Source organism: Geotrypetes seraphini, chromosome 8 (genome assembly GCF_902459505.1).
Source record: "Geotrypetes seraphini chromosome 8, aGeoSer1.1, whole genome shotgun sequence".
NCBI classification, from domain to species: Eukaryota; Metazoa; Chordata; class Amphibia; order Gymnophiona; family Dermophiidae; genus Geotrypetes; species Geotrypetes seraphini.
This window is the reverse complement of record NC_047091.1, coordinates 119695393-119711801: the sequence shown is the minus strand read 5'-3', so window position 1 is coordinate 119711801 and position 16409 is coordinate 119695393.

Genomic DNA, 16409 nt, shown 5'->3' with positions numbered 1-16409 from the left:
AATGCATCTTAGTAAAAGGAGCCCTAAATGGCAGTAGAGGTTTCTACCGCAGGCCAGCGAGGTAAATGCTCCAACACGCGTTGGAGCATTTACCTCACTGGCCCATGGTAGAAACCTCTACCGCCGTTTAGTAAAAGGAGTCCTTAGTAATCAAAATACAAAGACAGAAGAAATATGCATTCCCAAAGCTGATGCCAACACTGAAAATAAAATGTTTTATTTTCCCTACCTTAGGTCATTTTATTTTTCTAATCCAGTCTCCCTTTTATTTTCTCTTTTTGGTCTTCTCCCAAGCCTTTTTCCAGGGTCTTCTGGAAATGTTCTATTCCTTTTCTCTTCTCTTGTCTTCCCTATATCTGCCTCTATTACTGATCTTTTCCTTTTAACTCCAATTCTCTTCTTCACTTCTCTATCCACTCATATTAGATTTTACTTTTCCTTCAGTTTTAGTCCTGAATCTCTTTCTTCTTATCTCTCTCCTAGCTTGTCATCTTTCACTTTCACCTGCTTTCCATCCCTTTCATCTCTTTTTCTTTTCCTCCTCAGGCTTCTATTCCTTCTCTTTCATGCATTCCATCATCTCCCATTTTCACCTATCCTTCCCCAGCCCTCATCACTTTCTTCTGCTCTCATTCTCCCCATGAGCCCCAGCAACTTCCCTGTCACTTAGCCCCTTTCCTGTCACCTATTCCTACCCAGCTCCTTTCTTTTCACTTTTAGTTCTTCAATAGCCTCTGTCAGTTTCTATTGCGTTTCAACCCCTCCCCAGCTCCTCCACCCCTCCTCACTTCCTGAACCCTGCCTCAAACCCCATCTAATACACCTTGATTCATATCCCCATGCAATCACCTAGTCCAACATACATGATTTTTTTTGTCCTGTCCCTGAACTTTTTTCTTTTCCACCCAATATTCTTTCATCTCACTTCCACTTTCATTGCCTTTCTCCTCCTGCATTCTATTCCCTTTTTCCTCCTCAAGCCCTCTTCTATCTCTGTCCCTCTCCTGCCTTCCACATTTCTCCTTCCCTCCTCTCCTGCTTACTCCCAACCTCCTCTTTCATATATCTTCTCCCCTTCTTCACCCTCACTCCTTCATATAATTCCCCTCCTTTGCCTGTCAGAAAAGCCAGCTCTGTGGGTGCTTGAGCATTCCTAATATTGACCAAACTGTTTGGGAGGGGCCTTTTCCATTGGGTTTAACACCTCCAGTTAATTTGCAAAGTTGGCTCCTATGCTGCCTAGTATTGCTTTCCTACTCAGCTCTCTTCTCTCTCCCTTTCCCATTTTTCACTCCTGCCACTATTTGTGTAACTTCGCTCTTATAGATTCTTCTCTGCATAGACACTCAACCTCCCAGTTAGAAGTGGAAGTAGCAGTATTTGAGGATGGCTTCTCTCTTACACTCTTTGCAATAATGACAATGCAGGAATTACCAGCACTGTGGGTTGTGGGACTCAGAACATGTTCAATATTACTGGTTCCAGTGGCCCTCCTGCCCCTTTTAGTCACCTTGTTTTTCTTGTGTCAGAAAGGAAGCACATCTGTAGGTAGAAGAGGAAGAGGACCACAGGGACCAGTAGCACTGCAGCAAACATCCACTCTAGAACTGGGAAGTTGGGTAGGGCTACCAGACGTCTGGAAAACCCGGACATGTCCTCTTTTTAGAGGACTGTCCAGGTGCCTGGAAGGACTTTCCAAAACCCAGCAGTTTGTCCGGGTTTTGGAAAGCTCTGATGAGCTCCAGCCACATCTGGAGAGCCTCTGAGCATTTGTTGATAACGTCACACACATCAATGCATGCTCCAGGACCTCCAGATGCGGCCGGAGCTCATTGGGGAAGAAGAGAGGAGACTTTGTGTGGGCGGGGTTGGAGGTGGAATGTGGCAAGGCTGGGAGACAGAACGGGGCTGGAGACAGAACAGGGTGGGGCCGTGTGTCCGTGGTTTTGCAGCCCAAAATCTGGTAACCCTAAAGTTGGGGGATACTAAATATTTATTTGGCACCTGACACCATTGCCTGATCCAGCTGGTGCACAATAGGCCTGGCCTAACTACAGTGTCCACTTACTTTTGTAACTGGACTGTGAGACAGGCTGTAAAACAGGCCTGGGCTGTTAGCAATCCTTGATCCCTCAGTGGAAGAATTGTTCCTGGAAGGTTTGGTCCTTTTTTTGCCTTTGAAATGTTCCTTAGCAGATATTTGCATTGTTTAGTCTTGGAAGAATTCTACACAAAACAAGTTAGAATGCTGTGCAGACATTTAGAAAATTCTGCATCCTTTATTTCTAATTTTTTTGTGCTGAATTCTCCTATCAGAAGACCTGGATCCTCCCGACACCCCTAACTTTCTCAGTTAGTCCTTCCCAGCGCCCTAGGCTTAATTTGACTTCCTTTCAGCGAGTTCAACTCTTAACTTTGTTTCTCTGCACCCAGGCTTTTCCCCCTTTGCCCACAAGCTGGGCCTGACTACTAATTTGAACTGTGAGGCAGCAGTGTGGACAGGAATGGAGATAATAGGAAACCCATGGACATCTCTCAGAATCTGTGGTCTTTGTGTGAAAGCAGTTGTTAATACCACAGAGATGGGAGGGGATGGATCCAATGCAAATGGGTACAGGAGGAGATGGGGGCCAGGTTATGTTCCTGTGCACACTTCAGCTCAGAAATTTAAAACCCCAACGCATAAGCTTAAAAAAATTTCAAAAAAATCTTGCATAAGTAACAAAATTATGCCTATAGTTTATCAGTTGCTATAGCTCCAGAGCAAGAAGAAATACAGATTTCAGATTTTTATCATAGATTAGCCTTGCACTGGACATTACACTCTGAAATTTGCAACAGTTCTGCATGAATAGCTGCATCATAACATTCCTTCAAATTTGGCATCTTTGACACAGGAGCTGAAATTTGCCAATTATAAAAAGAGTCTCCCTATATCTTCCTAAAAGCAACACTGTTTGAAAGAGAAAATTTACTCTATAATATACAGGCCTTTTGGTTTTGCAATGCCGCTGTCTTAAATGTACAAATTCACCTCAAAGTTAGGAATGCTTAGCAATGAGACATGCAATATTTGCATTTATGTTCGATAAGTTGAATACCACTGTATTTCTAACTGTGTAAATGCTGGTCAAAGATTTCTAAAGGTTCTACATGTTGTGCTCCATCTCTGGCAATGTTCAAATCCAAGCTAAAGGCCCACTTTTTTGAAACTGCTTTCAACTCTTAACTCCCAGTCACTTCTGTCAGATACCTATACCCACTACAATCTCCCCAACCCTGAAATGTCCTGTCTAAATTAGATTGTAAGCTCTTCTGAGCAGGGACTGCTCTGTCTATTGTGTGTTAGAATGTACAGTGCTGCGTACGCCTTTCAGTGCTGTAGAAATAATAAATAGTAGTAGTAGGGGGGCAGACCACCCCAGGAGCTGTCTTGGTGGGGGCACTAGCACCTCTCCTCCTCTCCACACCCCCTACTTCCCACTCCTCCCCTGCCACATGCACACCTTCACTTCCCTCCCTCCATATCTCTAGAGCTTCATCGGCGCAAGCGACAGCTTCAAACTGCTGCTCCCCTTTTGATGTTACTTCTGGGTCCCACAACTAGGAAGTAATGTCAGAGGGAGATGCTGCTCGTGCCAGGGAAGCTAAACAGGTATAGGGGAAGGGAAGGGGTGTGTGCATGCATGCACGGTAGGGGGCAGAGCAGAGAAGAGGGTGAGGAGGGGCACTACCAGCCCAGGCACCTCCCATCCTCACTACGCCAGTGGTTCTACAGTATTGTTGTAATGTGTGTTTTCTGGTGGTGAGTGAGTTTGGTGACTGATACTATATTTTATGCTTCATTGGTGTTCATTCTCCAGTGAAAGCAGCGCTGGGTTTATCAGTTCATTGCTATGTATAATATTTGTGTACCATTCATATCTTCCAGGTATTAAAATAGTATTTACACTCAAAACTGATAGGCTTAAGTAGGCTTTGTTGAACCCACTATTATCAATCATTTTAGCCATTTGTTTATTGCTTTGGCTCCATTCACATGCTTAAATCAGGTATTTTTTTAATTTTTTGAACCTGTGCCAAGAAATCTGATTCAGATTGTGTTCTTTGATTTTTAGGTTATAGTTGTCAAGTTTATTATTAAAATTATTATTATTAAAAAAAGTTCAAGTTTCAAGTTTGTTATACACGCAATATCAGATACTTCAATGCGTATGACAATTTAAAATTGGGAGACAAAATAAAACATCCCAAGGTACTGAAAGAACTCAAACATGAAATTGCTGATCTGCAGATAGTGATCTGTAACCTGCCTGAAGACTGGAGGGTGACCAGTGTTATGCCAATTTTTTAAAAGGGTTGCAGGAGAGATCCAGAAAATTACAGACCTGTAAGGCTGACTTCAGTGCCAAGTAAAATAGTGGTAACAATTATTAAAAAAATTAAATTGTGTAACATGTCATCAAACATGATTTAATGGGACAGAGTCTGCATGGGTTCAGCCATGAGAGGTCTTACCTAACCAATTTGCTTGACTCCTTTGAAGGTGTGAATGAACAAGTGGATAAAGGTGAGCTGATTGATGTAGTGTATCTAGATTTTCAGAAAGCTTTTGACAAAGTTCTTCGTGAGAGGCTCCTGAGAAAATTAAAGTTATGGGATTAGAAAGCAATGTTCCATTGTGGATTGGGAATTTGTTATCGGATATAAAACAGAGGGTAGGGTTATATGGCCATTTTCTCAACAGAGGAATATAAATAGTGGAGTGCCTTAGGTAAGAGCGGCTAACGTAGCTGGTTTTAAAAAAAGGTTTGGACAAGTTCCTGTAGGAAAGGTCCATAGTCTACTATTGAGATGGAAATGGGGGCAGTCACTACGTGCCCTGGATCGGTACCATGGAATGTTGATACTATGTGGGTGTTTTGCCAGGTAACTGTGACCTGGGTTGGCCACTGTGAAGACAGGATACTGGGCTAGATGGACCATTGGTCTAATCCAGTAAGACTATTCTTATGTTCCTATGAGTACACTTCTCCCTCCGTATTTGTGGGGGATGTGGGCGGACCATAGGCGCGAATACAGAAAAGCTATGAATAATTTTTTTAATGTAATGTAATGTAATGTAATTTATTTCTTATATACCGCTACATCCGTTAGGTTCTAAGCGGTTTGAAGAAAATATACATTAAGATTATAAATGAGAAGTAAGAAGGTACTTAAAAAATTCCCTTACTGTCCCGAAGGCTCACAATCTAACTAAAGTACCTGGAAATTAATAAAGAAGAGAAAATAAAGATGGTTGAAAAAAGAAAAATTCTATGTGAACTTATAGGATGGAAATTAAACTGACAGTGAAGAACTGTTTGAAAAATACATGTGGAATGCAGTTAGAGAGGGTAGGTTACAATCTATTTATGGTATTTGTTTAATTGGAAGGTGTTAAGGTGCTATTCGCGGTTTTTAGAAAAGCCTTCCGTTTTTATTATTGGAACTGCGAATAATTTTTCTACAGTGATTTTTGGGCAGGCAAGCAAGCAAAGATTTCTGGGCAGGCATGCTGGGAAGAAGCCTTTCTCTCTATGGATGCTGGGAAGCTGCGTTTTTCTCAGTTCACACTGGGAAGCATGGAAGCAGCGAATTTGTGGGAGAAAGCATGGTAGCAGCAATTTTCAGAGTGAATGGTAAGCAATACACTTTATTGGTATAGTAAAAGGAAAAATAACTTTAATGATGATGTAATTTTTTTTTTGGGGGGGGGGGGGCGGAATCAGCTTCCAAAAAATCGCAAATAAGTGAATCTGCAGATACGGAAACCGCGGATACGGAGGGAGAAGTGTACCTGATTACAATTCAATGTACAGTGGTGCCTCACACAACGAACTTAATTCGTTCCAGGAGCAAGTTTGTTATGCGAAACGTTCGTTATGTGAAACGCGTTTTCCCATAACAATACATGTTAAAAAAAATAATTCGTTCTGCAGCATAAAATAGGCTAAGATGACATAAAAAAAGATAAATTTGTCAAAATGGTGAAAATGGTGGTCTTGCTGAGGCCAAACTCTTTGACGAGGTCACACTTTTTTACCCCACATTCACTCCTTCTAATTATTTCCCGTTTCATTTCAACAAAAATCACCTTCCTGCTTTTTTTAGAAGCCATGATATATAAAAAATATTGAGTTTATCTTAAAAGGACGACTGTATACAGTGAGAGAGGGCAGTTAAGCGCAGTGACTAACGACTGCCTGCAGTGCCTGCGCGGAAGGATGCAATACATCGGCAGCTCGGGCGACTTCGTTGTGTGAAACGAAGTTCGTTGTGTGAAGTTCGTTGTGTGAAACGAAGTTCGTTGTGTGAATCAAGACATGAAGTTCGTTGTGTGCAGCGTTCGTTGTGCGAGGCGTTCGTTTTGCGAGGCACCACTGTATTGTGAATCTGTTCATGAAAAGGGAGTAAATAAATATTAGAACATCAACTTATACTCTCTGTCCCCAGCATATTCACAGTTATACACAAAGAATATATCTGAATATTCACAAAAACCCTCCCCCACCCACCTAGCATGCATTCAAACCACTTACACCCCTCAACTCAGCTGTACATCGTAGAAAGTATATCAGAAAATTCAGATATCACCACCCCACCCAGAGACACAAATATAATCATACATAATAGAATATATCTGGGACACATATACACACACACACATATACACAAGAATGTGTCCTGGGGCTGGCTCAGTTCAAGGCCTTTTGTGTGTCAAGTTGCGAAAGTTTAGAAGGAAGTTTGCCTTTCTGCAGATTGTACAAAGAAGTACGACAGCGTGAACAGCCCTGAGTAAGTAGGCAGAATGTGATGGAATCTAAGAAAGTCCAAGGAGTGGCTAAGTGCTTCACAAATAAGAATCAATGCTAATAGAGCAAAGTCATCCATCGGGGGGAGGGAGGGGGGAGGCGGATTCTGAAATCTGAGGGAGTGGCACACACCCAGGAGCATGTGCAGGAGAGAGGTATTGAGGTGATGTTATCTGAAGATTTCAAGGTAGCACAAAACAAGTTGCAAGTGATAGCTTTCTTAGTGGAGTAACAGGACAAAAAATAATTCTCTGCACACACTCACACGCACAGTCAAGCAGGCAACTGTACACAGAGAAAAATCCGGATGCCCACATACCTTCCCCCCTCCCCTGCACCTCCACACACATACAAGGTGGACAGAGGCAGAGAGATAAAGATGCAGAAAGAGCGTAACCTACAGAACGAGATGATTATGCCTCTCTACAGGCCATCAGTGGAGCTTTCCGGGAGTATTGTGCCTTTTTCAAGTCACTGGACCTCTGAAAAGATAATTATAGAAAGGTAGTAGTGGTCTGAAAGTGGTTACCAAAATGGTGAGGGGTCTGCATCAAAAGAGGAACCTGAAAACTCGTATGCGTACCCTAGAGGAGAGGAGCAACAGAAAGAGGTGGAGGGTCTGATAGAGACTTTCAGACACCTTAAAGATATGTCAGTATGAGAATGAAACCTCTTTCAGAAAAAGAAAAGTCAGGAACGAGAAGTGAGGGTCTGAGGGTCCAGGATGGGTAGACCCTGGAGCAACATCAGGAAATGTTTCTTCAAGGAGATGGTGGCAGATGATCGAATAGACTCACAGACCAACCACTAACAGAATTCAAGAAAGTCTATTTTGTACAAAGAAGATGCTCAGTGATAAAGAAGGGAAGGGTAATAAAAAAAGATTAACTGGGGGGTCTCTGGCATTGTAGAAGGAATTAAATTAGGCAGACTAGGTGGACTTTATGACTCTTTTCTACTATCACATTCTGTCTTATCTTTCTCTCTCACCCCTTCTTTTCCTTCATGATTTCATTGTGAACTGCTCAGATAGCACTGTTGATGTGTGGTATGAGGGTGAACCAAAAATTAAAGGCAAGTGTTAAAAATTATGCATTAACCGGAACAGAGCTAGCAAAATGCAACATATGTACTCGTACATTGCCTGTTGAATAGTTTGTCCATGGACAGTGCAGCACTTGGCCTTTAGTCATGTGACAGTCATGAGGTCAGAAACATGGATGCTGAATTGCATGATTGCACCATTGAAGAACAACATGCAGTAGTGTGCCGACAGAAGCACGCGTAAAGTTTAAATTCACCTGCCTCTGCTTCAAAGTACTATATGGACTAGCCCCCAAATACATAACGGACCTTTTCTCCTTTTCCACCAACAGACACAAGAGAAGCACACATTCAAACTTCGTTTCCCCTCCAGTTAGAGATTTCAAACTGAAAAAACACCATGAATACCTTCACTCACACCAAGCAGCCATATGGGGTAAAGACCTAGATCAATTGCTTTCACCGACCACTTATGAGGAATTTAGGAAGCGCCTAAAACATACCTGTTCCTGAAATACCTAGACAACTGACCCACTCTTCTCTCTCTCCACAATAAAGGTCCTCCCAACCTCTTACCCATTCCCTCTCTCCCCTCATAAGTCCGTATAGAACTTTACTGTTCAGCGATATATATATAAACTGTTATTATTATCATATTGTAATTTTTGCTGTATTTTTTGAAATGCGTGACCTTTTCCTATCAGGTCCTCTCGGAAATTTCTTAGCAAACTGTATATCTTATATTCTCGCTCAGTAAACTGTATATTTATATTTTTGCTTTCTTAAAATATCTGCACTCTGTATTTCCTCTGATCATCTGCATATTGTAACTCGCTGGACGTCCAGCTCCTTTGATTGTAAACCGCCTAGAAGTCGCAAGATTGTGGCGGTATAGAAGAATAAAGTTATTATTATTATTATTCTTTGGGCAGAGGGAATGAGACCTGTGGAAATTCACCATCGGATATTGACTCAGTATGGACATAGCACCATGAATCAATGAAAGGTTTATGAGTGGTTGAAAAGGTGTAGCTGACGAAGGTCATTCGGGTCACCCATCAACATTGTGAACACAAGAGCACATTGACAGGGCAGATGCCTTGATTAGAGAAGACCGACATAATTGGCTGCTAATTTGGATATCAGCTATAGATCTGCATTTGCCATAATTCATGATGACTTGGGATACAGGAAAGTCTGTGCATGATGGGTTCCCAAACAGCTTACTGATCTGCACAAGCAACAGCGTGTGGAGGTTACGACCTAATTCCTGAGATGGTATGAAGAAGATCCAAGTATTCTGGAGAGAATTGTCACCGGTGACAAGATATGGGTGCGTCATTGTGACCTGGAGAGCAAAAGACAAAGGTAGGAAGCTGGGCAGGATTAATTCTTTGAGGGCCCCTAGGCACGCAAGTACACTGGGCCCCCTAGCCCCGCCCCTCCCCCCTATGGTTTTTAGCATCTCTCTCTCTTCTCATTTTCTCCACTCAGATCTATCTCTGACTCCTTCCCCGTTCTTTGGCATCTCTCTCCTCTCTCTTCCCTTTCCTTTTCTTCTCTGGTCTTCCTTCTCTATTTTCTGCCTCTGTCTAAATTAAATTCTTTCTTACTATTCGTTCGTATCTGTATGTAGTACACACATTCACCCACCAAAATGTATAATTAATTCTATCATGGTTTTTCCAATTACTTGTAATCAATTGAATGGCTATACCTGTTAGGATCATAAATAGACGACTCTTATATTTATCTAGAGTGGGTTTCACATGTAGAATTGTTCCACAAATTATAACCTCATATGACATTGGAACATTTGAATCTAGTACTAAATTTATTTGTCCCCAAATTGACTTCCAATATATTAATATAAACGGACAAAAATACAACAGATGATCCAAAGTCCCTATACCAGTATGACAATGCCAGCATCTATTAAACATCCGAGGGGGGAATAAATATTGATAGTGAATTTGGGTAACTTTATTCTTTATTTGTATTGTATTTTAGGATATATTATGATATTATTATATGCAGGAAAATGAAATTATTGAATGATATTTATGTTACCTGTATAGATAATAGTGGAATATGTGGAATATCTTTTGTTCTTTCATTTGTATGACACTGTTTTTGATTAAAAACCAATAAATAATTTTAATTAAAAAAAATTATTTCTTACTATTCAGCCCTCAATTTCCCTCTTTTCACTCTATCTACTCACTGCTTGCCACCCCTTTCCACCACCCCTCCATTATCTCACTAACTATCTTCTTTCCCCCCCCCCCCCATCCAGCATGTGGAAAAGCAGCAGCAGTGGTGAGGAGGTGAGGGCTGGGCACAAGTTCTCCCTACTTCCATCATCTGTCCTGTCCTGCTCCCTTCTGTCTCCCTTTTCCTCACTTCCATCATCTGCCCTGCCCTGCACCTTTCTTCCCACATCCATCATCTGCCTGCTCCCTTCTGTCTCCCTTCTCCCCACTTCCATCATCTGCCCTGCCCTGCCCCTTTCATTCCACATCCATCATCTGCCCTGCCCCTTTCTTCCCACATCCATCATCTGCCCTGCTCTGCCCTGTCCCCTTCTCTCTCTCCCTCCACCCCAGGCCCATCTCACTAACCTTTCAGTCCAATATTTTTTTTTTTCAAACGGCGACGGCCACATCCCAAACCAAACATCGATCGGCAACGTGGCCCCCCCCCCATCGACGGACTGATGGGCAATGGACCACCCCCCCCATCGATGGAAAGATGAGCAAGCAACGCGGGTAAGAAAGGCAACAGCAACTGTAATTTTGCAAGCAGTGCTACTTGTCCAAAGTATCCCTCTGACGCAGCTTCCTGTTTCCGCCTGGGCGCGTTAAAGGGAAGCTTTGGGCAAGCAGCAACACTTGCAAAATTACAGTTGCTGTTGCCTTTCTTACCCACGACCCGCATTGCTCGCTTATCTTACTTTCTGTCGATGGGGAGGGGGTCTGTTGCTAATTGGTCTGTTGATGGGGGTTCCGTGTTGCCAATCGGGGGGGCCGCATTGCCGATCAATGCTGGGAGGGCCCATCGCCATTAAAAAAAATTTCCATTGATACCTTCCTTCGTCGGGCCCTAGGCACGTGTCTACTGGGTCTATCCTTTAATCTAGCCATGGAAGGAAGTAAAGGAAGCGGTACTTACCTGGCTTCAGGAGCAGCCAAAAAACTTCTCTGTATGAGTGCAGAAGCTAGTTGAATGATACAACAAATGTGTCGTCTTGCATGGGGGACTATGTGGAAAGTGATATGTTCAGTTGCTCACAGTTACTTCTATTAAAACTTAAATGTATTTTGACTTTACTATTTTATTTACCCTTGTATATCAAATTAAAAATAAACTTGGAAACCACTAACTGGGAGTTTCTCCTATTTTTATAGTTCCTATATCTGGCCACTAGGTGTCACCATTGTACAACAACCGTGACTAGCTCCCTCCACAGTGGTTACAAATAGTTTCTCTGCAGCATCTCCAGCACTGTCTAACCCTGGGAGTGGAAGTCTTGAGCAAGGAATTACTTTGCTAAGCAAATGTTCACAGAGAGCATCATATCCTGATCCTACCTTTAGGTCATCCCTATGTTATATTTCTAGACACAGAGAAACACACCAGAGAGACATGCCACACTAGGGTTGTCCAGAAAAACCTAAAGTTGGAAAAACTGTGTGAATTGAAGTTTCCCCCATAAGTTTGATTGTGCTTGATCAGAAAAATAATAATAATAAAAAAATTAAAGTCCATCCTGGAGTCCCTCAAAGGCACTGATTACATAAAGCCCCATTTTTCTTAATTTGGTATCATTTTTGCTTGATGGAGCACATTTCTTGGTCTAATAGCTATAACTTTTTATGTTTTCAAACTCAGCAATGATACATTGATATAAAGGCATTTTTATGCAAAAATTTAGCAGTATTTTTTTAAAATTAACTTTCAATATCTGCACTTCATTTTGGAAAATAACAGAAATTGAATATACTTCGCTAATAGCTAAACACGTACACTTTGGTGTAGTCATCTACCAATGATGTTCTCAAGCATTCAATGTCTTCTTGAGATAAGCTACAGCCTGCAGTGCTGTTCAACTCCTTGCAACAAGGCCTCGCGCTTCACAGCATCGCAGGCATTATCCTATCTCACTGGACTGCGCCATGCGGTGTGCCGCAAACAGTGGCTTAGTAAGGGAGGTGAGGGGGGGGGGGGGCTGACCGCCCTGGGTACTGTCTTGGTGGGGCCGCCGGCATCTCTCCACCCCCTACACCATGCTCACGCCCTCCCTTTGCTAGCGTGAGCAACTTCTCTGGCCTGCTGTTTGCGCCAGTCTGGTCGTGGAGCCAGGAAGTGACATCAGAGGGAAAGCCAATGCCGATGTGAGCCGCAGGTCAGAGAAGCGGCTCATGCTGGTGAAGATTTAAAGAAGTAAGGGGGGAAGGGCGAATGCGAGTGTGGTGATGGGGGAGCACAGAAGAAGTGGGGGGTGGAGTGGAGGGTGCAGGGGGGAGTGCCACCACCCTAGGTGCCTCCTACCCTTGTTAGGCAAGGATCTCCTATATCATCGCTGCTGTGCAACATCTTCAAGACCGCTCTAAACTCATTAACTCTAAACCTGGGGGAATGACTATTCTCATATGTAGATTATATTTTTCTTTTAATTCATGTGGACCTGAATTTGGCAAATTTATCTACCAAACTAAAGTACAAGAATGGTTGACAAAGCACCATCTTAAAGTAAACATTGGGAGGAAAAACCCCCAAACTACTATGGTTTGGGCTACAAACACATTCAATTCCATCTTCCATCATATTGGCGAATGGAAACAACTTCAAAACTGAAAAATCCTCTAACTGAAATTTGAAAATCATGTCAACAACTTAGTCTGAAAGTTGTTTTTTACACTGCAACAGCTAAGAAGGGTTAGACGGTTCATAGACAACAACGTGGAAGACAAAGGCGCGCGCCGACAACTGATTGCAAGACGGAGGCGCGCGCTGAAGAAAATTACTGTTTTTAGGGGCTCTGACGGGGGGTTTTGTTGGGGAGCCCCCCCCAGTTTACTTAATACAAATCGCGCCGGCGTGGTGGGGGGTTTGGGGGGGTTGTAACCCCCCACATTTTATTGTAAACTTAACTTTTTGCCTAAAAACGGGGAAAAAGTGAAGTTTTCAGTAAAATTGGGGGGGTCACAAACCCCCAAACCCCCCACAACACCCCCACAACGCGGCGGGATCTGTATTAAGTAAAGTGGGGGGGCTTCCCCCCACGCCCCCCCCATCGGAGCCCTAAAAACAGTAATTTTCTTCGGCGCGCGCCTCCGCGCTGCACTCAATTGTCTGCTCGCGCCTTTGTCCCGGCGCGCTTTTGACCTGACACCGGGTTAGACAGTATTTTTTCTATCAGCACTACAGGAAATTGGTCCAATTGACTATCCCGTCGCTACTGGATTATTGTAATGTATTGCTATCAGGAATTTTGGTGAAATTAATGAAAAAAACTCCAACTGATACAGAACACCGCAGCGAGCCTTATATTCTACAAATCAAGATCTGATCACGTAACTCCATTGGTTATGGAGTTACACTGGCTCCCAGTAGAAAAGCATTGTGAGGCTCAAAAGTGAAGGGGAAGAATATGTAGAAGCTGATAAAGAAATGGATGAATTGCTTAACAAATATTTCTGTTCTGTGTTCACGGCTGAAGATCCGGGAGCGGGACCACAGAAGACAAATGCGAATAGGGATGGTGGAGTGGTAGGTAGGCCCCAATTGATTCTAGCTAAATGAAAGAACTTAGGGAAGTTCTGATGGCTCCATTGACTAACCTTTTCAATTCTCCTCTAGAGTCTGGAGTGGTACCGGAGCACTGGAGAAGGGCGGATGTGGTCCCTCTACACAAAAGTGGAAGTAAGGAAGAAGTAGGAAATTACAGGCCAGTAAGTCTGACTTTTGTGGTAAGCAAATTAATGGATTACAGGACGAGAGGCAACATGGATTCACTAGAGGTAGGTCTTGTCAGACACATCTAATCAATTTCTTTGACTGGGTGACCAGAGAATTGGGTAGTGGGAGTGCACTAGATGTGGTGTGCCACACAGACGTCTAACAAATAAACTGAGTGCTCTTGGGACGGGTCCCACAGTGACGGGCAGGGTCAAGAACTGGTTAAGTGGAAGGCAATAGGGAGTAGTGATCAATAGAGATCACTCTGAGGAAAGGGATGTTACTAGTGGTGTGCCTCAAGGTTGTGCTCTTGGGTCTATTCTTTTTAACATTTTTATAAGCAATATTGCTGAAGGGCTGTCAGGTATGATTTGCCTCTTTGCAGATGATATCAAAATCTGCAATAGAGTAGACACCCCGGATGGTGTAAATAACATGAAGAAAGACCTAGCAAAGCTTGAAGGATGGTCTGAAATTTGGCAGCTAAAAATTTAATGCTAAGAAATGCAAGGTCATGCATTTGGGCTGCAAAAATCCGAGGGAACGGTACAGTTTAGGGGGTGAAGAACTTATGTGCACGACAGATGAGCGGAATTTGGATGTGATTGTATGTGATAATCTTAAAGTGGCCAAACAGGTTGAAAAGGAGACGGCGAAAGCTAGAAAGATGCTAGGTTGCATAGGGAGAGGTATGGCCAGTAGGAAAAAGGAGATATTGATTCCCCTGTATAAGACTCTGGTGAGACCTCATTTAGAATATTGTGCACAATTCTGGAGGCCGCACCTTCAAAAAGATATGAAAAGGATGGAGTCGGTCCAGAGGAAGGCTACTAAAATGGTGCATGGTCTTCGTAATAAGGCGTACGGGGACAGACTTAAAGATCTCAATATGTATACTTCAGAGGAAAGGTGGGAGAGGGGGAGATATCATAGAGACGTTTAAATACCTATGTGGCATAAGTGCGCATGAGTCAAGTCTCAGTTGAAAGGAAGCACCGGAATGAGAGGGCGTAGGAGGAAGTTAAGAGGTGATAAGCTCCAGAGTAATCTATGAAAATACTTTTTTACAGAAAAGGTGGTAGATGCATGGAACAGTCTTCCAGAAGATGTGGTGGAGACAAAAACTGTGTCTGAATTCAAGAAGGTATGGGATAGGCATGTGGGATCTATTAGAGAGAGAAAGATAATGGAAATGCTGGAAAAGGGGATAGAGGGGTATAGATAGAGGATTACTGCACAGGTCCTGGACCTGTTGGGCTGCCGCGTGAGCAGACTGTTGGGCACGATGGACCTCAGGTCTGACCCAGCAGAGGATTTGCTTATGTTCTTACTGTGGATGGGCAGACTAGATGGGCCATTTGGCCTTTATCTGCCATCATGTTTCTATGAATCACTAGGCAGATCTGTCGAACGTAACGTTGATCGTTTGATATTATCCTTTCCATCTCTGAAAGGTATAAAATATGAGACAATTCACTGTAACTCATTTACCCATCCCCTTTTATGAAGCCACGTGAAGGTCTTTTTATCACCGGCCGCGGTGATATAAGCTCCAATGCTCATATAAGCGTCGGAGCTTTTACCACTGCGGCCGGCAATAAAAAAAATATCATCTCATAATAATAAACTTCTCCTTATTATGACAGGGGTTGTCATACAGCTTATTTTAAGGAACTGGAAAAACTGGGATAGACTGAATTATACCTTTTGGTGGGAGTCTCTGTGCCATGTTTTTAAAATGGAACGTATTATGGCTATACAACAGGGACATTACAAAAAGTTTCTGAAGATTTGGGAACCATTGACAAAATTTTGCAAAGAGTGATTGTTGATTTTGCCCTTTGGTCATGCACGTCCAAGGTGGGTGGGTGGGTGGGAGGGAAGGTTGGAAAATATTTTTTAATTCTTTAATTTGAGTGCAATTTTTGAATATGAGTACGGGGGGTGATATATCTATTTGTCATAGATTACAATTTGATTGATTTTAAGTGTTTTTATAGTGTAATATGATTGTATAATTTGTTGCACTTATGTATGGCTTAAAAATGAATAAAGATATTTAAAAATAAAAAAATAAACTCTAATGCAGCTTCATAAAAGGGAGGGTTAACTGCCAAACTACAATACTTTGGAATCCTCTTCCCACAGAGATTTGTACTACCACTATATATGCTTTGTTTCAGAAAAACCCCTGAAAACGTGGCTTTTTCAGAAATCCTATGACATGCAAATGCTAAGTGAACCCCTCTTTGCTAGAAGGCTATGTTAGAAGTGTGACCTGATTTTGATTTACATTGTATGTATATTCTTTTGTAAGAAAATGTTGATGTTGAACCCAAGCACAGTACCGGGTAGAGTTTTGGATTCTTGCTCAGAAATAGCAAAGAAGAAAAATTTTTAAAAAAATTTAAATTGAATCAGGTTGGGCAGACTGGATGGACCATTTGGGTTTTTATCTGCTGTCATCTACTATGTTATGTAAAACACTTCAAACTCCATTCTGGAGGATTTGTCAGGATATAAGATCACATGTAACACAACATAACATTA